This window comes from Hipposideros armiger, unplaced genomic scaffold (genome assembly GCF_001890085.2).
Source record: "Hipposideros armiger isolate ML-2016 unplaced genomic scaffold, ASM189008v1 scaffold_1031, whole genome shotgun sequence".
In the NCBI taxonomy this organism is placed as follows: Eukaryota; Metazoa; Chordata; class Mammalia; order Chiroptera; family Hipposideridae; genus Hipposideros; species Hipposideros armiger.
Genome location: NW_017732381.1, coordinates 513,946 through 519,021, shown reverse-complemented (window position 1 = coordinate 519,021; position 5,076 = coordinate 513,946).

The following is a 5,076-nucleotide window of genomic DNA, read 5'->3' as shown; positions in this document are numbered from 1 at the left end:
TCCATTGCAGTGGCGCGCTGTGGCAGATGCGCATGCGTGTCCCGGTTGGGTGTGGCCCCAACAGCCATCCTGGCTCGGGGCGGAGCCTGGCATGGCGGCCTCCGGGGTCGGTTAGGTAAACATGGAGATAACGGATGCGCTGACTCTGCACCCCTCAGGTGTCGCTGCTCTTCACTGTTGTTCAGGTTGTGGGCTATTTGCGTCGTGGTCTGAGTGGGGAGATGCCCCACAGTGTGGGTTCATGGCCCCGCATGGCTCGCTCCCCGTGCTGTTTACACCAGGGAATTGGCACCACTGGGAACCAGCTGCGTGGGCGCTTTAGTGATTCCCGGGCCTGCAGTGGGGTCTGGTAATGCGTGTGAGCGCTTAAACTCTGTGAGGGTCATTGGGTGTCTCGTGCATTCCGAGTAATAGGAGAGCTAGAGGGCAGGTCTTCCCAATTTGAAAATCGTCATCCTGTTCAGCAAGAAGTAGCTCAAATCATTGAGAGTGAGTGGAAATGAATAAAGCTTTCGTAGTTTTGTTACTGGAGCAGGGGTCCTTGCCTCTGTCAGGATAGAAATCAAGATAGTGGTTGAACCAGTTTTGCAGAGACAAAGGTTTGTTGAAATGAAAGTTTGATGCATCAAGGCAGCACACTTGAAAGGGAAAGGATGTGGCTCCCCAAGTCTTAACAATGCTTGGCGATTTTATAGGCTCCTGAGGTTGGAGGCCACCCCTTCCTGTTTTCTTTTTCCCTCCTGAAAGTATCTTGAGGTGGACTCTACACTGTTTCTGCCCAGGGTACACCTACATGCTACTACATGCATTGTGTCTCATTGGCTTCTTAAATCTCCCCTTAGGGGAGTATTTTTTAATATAAAAATGAAAAGTTAACTGTAGGACAGCTCTTTTAATCAATGCGCATGCGTGACTTTAGGAGGTTTCCTTGAGCCTGCTTATCTCTCCTTCGATTATGGTTCTGTCCACTTATTGTCTCTTATTGGCGGGGCAATGTGGCTCAAGGTTGTTTTCCCCAGCTGCAAGTTCAGGAAATGTGATTACCCTATGTGACTACCAACTAAAATTTCACTAATGTCTTCTTTCTTAACATGAAAATATCAGCCAACAATTTTGTTCAAACTTCAGTCTCTTTGTTCAAATTTCACTCTAATAATAATGAGCTTACTGTCAAAATATTATGGAATTGCAAACATAGGTTGGTTACTGATGCAAGAGTTCAGCAAAAATCATCAAAATTATTATCCATACTTCCTTTAGAGTGAGCTGATTTAGATTAAGTCTTTGCCAGCATACCATTGCAGGTGCATTTGGGGCTGAGTGTGGTTTATGTTTGTATACTGGGGAAGAGAAGGTGTGTGTGTGTGTGTGTGTGTGTGTGTGTGTGTGTGTTCCAAATGTTAGAAATTTGTGTGTCCAGTGGTGGCTTTGGAAGATTTAGCTGCATGTGCATATTGGCAATGTTGGAAAGAATGCTTGTGTATATTATTTTTGATGTAGGATCATGATTTTTGCATATTTTTGAAATGTAGAGGGAGTCTGTACGTGTTCAGGGTATGCTATGTGATTACATGTGTTTTGATGATTTTCAGGAATTCTGAGTATATTTGGGTGTGTGAGGGCAAGTGTACAACTATTTTATGGGACTGGTGATATGTCTTATATGTGCAGATTGGTGTTGTGGGGTTTATATGAATCTTATTCTGAAAGATGGTTGGGTTATTTCAGAATGAGTATTTGGGAGTGTGGGATTATGTACATGTATATGCAGGTAGCATGAAGTTTTATGTGTATTTGGGGTATAAGGTGGTATGTTTCCATATTTGTAGTGTGCTGGGTAATTGTGGGTATATTTGGGGCTTGTGGTGAGAAATGTATATTGAGTTTATGTGTATGTGTTCAAGGAGCATACCAGATTGGATAAATATTTTCTAGGGCGTGTGTATAATTTGGGATTTGGAAGGGATTTATGTGTATTTATATATGATGTGCTGGAGATGTTTCCTTGTGTCTTAGGAGTATATACTGCTTTGTGTGTACATCCATCAGTACATGGGTAAATTACATAAGTTTATTAATAAGGTTTGGGATTGTCAGCAATGGTCAAAGTGATTTCCTTTGGTGAATGCTAGGGTTTTTGTATGTGTGTTTGGGAATGTTGGGGATTGTGGTGGTAATGTTGTATTCTGTTTTTTGTTTTTTTGTTTTGTGTGTATCTATCTGAGTGTGAGGGGTGCATTTGCCTGGGTAGTTTGTGAGTGTGTGCATAAGGGCTTTGTATGTATATTAAAGGGTTTAGGGATCCTTTTTGTGTCACTTCTGGGATATAATGGTTGATGAACTTGGAGGGACTGCTTGTGTGTGTATTTTCAATGTTTGTGGGGGTAGTCTGTATATTTGGTTAAGTTAGGTTGTTTGTATCTGTGTATGTATTTGGGTACATGAGGTTTATGATGTGAGCTCTGGGAGATGGGAGAGGTTGAGTGTGTGTATTTGGAAACAGACAGGCTGTGTAGGTTTGTGTGTTCAGGAATTGTGGAATGTGTGTATTTTAGGTTTATGGAATTATGTGTGGGTATTTTTTGGGGTGGATCATGAAACAATCATATAATTATTTTTTGAGGGTCTGTGTATCTGTAGGGTATTCATTGTGAGCTTATGGATAGTGTGTTGGTTGTATATGTTTGTGTTTGAACATGTTGCATGTATATATGGTTGTAGGTGTGACATGAGTATTCAAGATGAGAAGAGTTTTGTCTAAAAATCTAAGTAGTATGAGATAGTTTGTATATGTATTCCGGTTGCAAGGAGCATTTATATGTGTGTTTAGTGTATATGAAAGATTGTATCCTCTGAGATTGTTCTGGAGATATGTAGTATGCTTTTGTTTGTATATTTGGGGTGAGAGTTGAGGGTGTTACTTGGAGTACAATTGGCTTGTGTGCACATATTCATATGAGGGGGTGTACCAAGAGCTAGTAGTGCCTTCTCATGCAGAATTTGCTGTGTGGTAAAATCAGAGGGGTTGCTGTTTTATTTTGTTTTCATCTTAATTGAGAAATAATTGACATACAATATTGTGTAAGTTTAAGGTCTGCAATATGAATATTTGATATATGTATATATTGCAAAATTATTACCACAAGAGGGTTAATTAATACCTCCATCCCCTCACATTTTGTGTGTGGTTAGAATATTTAAGATGTTGCTAGATAGGAGGGGGGTGGGAATGGGGGAGAAGATGAAGGGATCAGAAAGTGCAAATTAGTAGTCACAATATAGTTATGGGGATATGAAATACAGCATGGGGAATATAATCAATAGTGTTGTATAGATTATGTAGGGTGCCGGATGGGCACTAGACTTATCAGCGGGATCACTTCATAGCCTGTGTAGATGCCAATGCACTATACACCTGAAGCTGAAGTAGAATAATATTGAATGTCAACTATAATAATATATATGATATATATTATATATATATATAATACACACACACACACACACACACACACACAGAGGGTGCCAAAAAAATGTATACACATTTTAAGAAAGGAAAAAAACTGTATTAAAATTATGCTGATGATAACCATTTTGAGCACTTCTTATAGTTGCAGAAGTCAAATATTACTTGTATTCATCTTTTTTTATTATTATATATTGAGTATTACAATTTTAATACAGTTTTTAGAGAAGAATGTATAACCTGCTGTTCTGGGATGAACGGCTCTGTAAATGTTGATTATGTCCTTTTGGTCCAAGGTTTCATTTAAGGCTTACTGATTTTCTGTTTGGATTATCTATCTATAACTGGCAATGGGATATTTAAGTCCCTTACTGTAATTGTGTTTTTGTCAGTTTTTCCCTTTAGTTCTCTTTAGTAGCTGCTTTATATATTTTGGTGCTCCCTGATTGCGAGCATATATATATATATATATTGATGTGTTTTATGTCTTGTTGATGTATTGTCCCCTTTATCATTATAAAATGTCCTTCTTTATCTTTTGTTACCTTTTTTATCTTGAAATCTCTTTTGTCAGCTCTAAGTACAGCTATATCCAGTTTACTCTGAGTGCCATTTGCGTGGAGTATCATTTTCCACCCTTTCACTTTGAGTCTATATTTGTCCTTGAAGCTAAGATGTGTTTCTTGAAGGCAGCATATGGATGGGTTTTGATTTTTGATCCAGTCTGCTACTCTGTGGTTTTTTAATGGTGAGTTCAGACCATTTACATTTAGGGTGATTATTGATCTATGAGGATTTCCTATAGCAATTTTATCTTTTGTTTTCTGGTAACTCAGTGTCTCCATTGTTTCTTTTCCCTTTTGTTTCAGTCTGTTATTTTAGTTTAGTGGTATTCTATGATTTTTTTCCCTGCTGTTTCCCCTCCCCTTTTTTTATGTTATGTGTCTCAGCTCTGGATATTTTTTTGTGGTTACTATTAAGTTTATGTAAAATAAGTTTTATATATACAGAGGGTCCCAAAAAAATATATATAATTTTAAGAAAGGAAAAACTGTATTAAAATTGTAATACTCAATGTCATCACCCAGGGGGACTGCTGGGGGGCTTTCAGTGGTGAGATGCCCAGGGAAAAGAAAGCACGTGGAGCCCACATGAGGGGGAACCAGCCAGCCTGCCTTATTCAGCAATAGCAACTATTATATAGAGGTTTTGGGGGAGGAGAGCACACAGAAGTGCGCAGGCTCCCTCCCGCGGCTGGGAATAATGCTTACGTAAAGAGTTTGTTACCAGAGCCCGGCTCTGGTGCAGCAAGCTCCAGAGTCAAGGTTTGTTATGTCTCAGGCCAGGGTCCATGTGTCAGCCTTCACCCATATGATGTCCTGGGCCTAGTGCCCAAGACCGCTGCTTGTGTGGGCCCGAACCTCATGCGGGGTCAGGGTCCGTATGCCAGCCTGCACACAACTGACTCAGCCCGGACCCTGTCAGTCCACCCCCTGTAGGGTGGCAGTTTGGGACTTGACCCAAAGAGCGTGTCTCTGTGTACAAAGGCCACAATAGCAATATAGAGAGCAACAGAGGACCACGAGGCTGACGGCTATACCTGCCAAAAT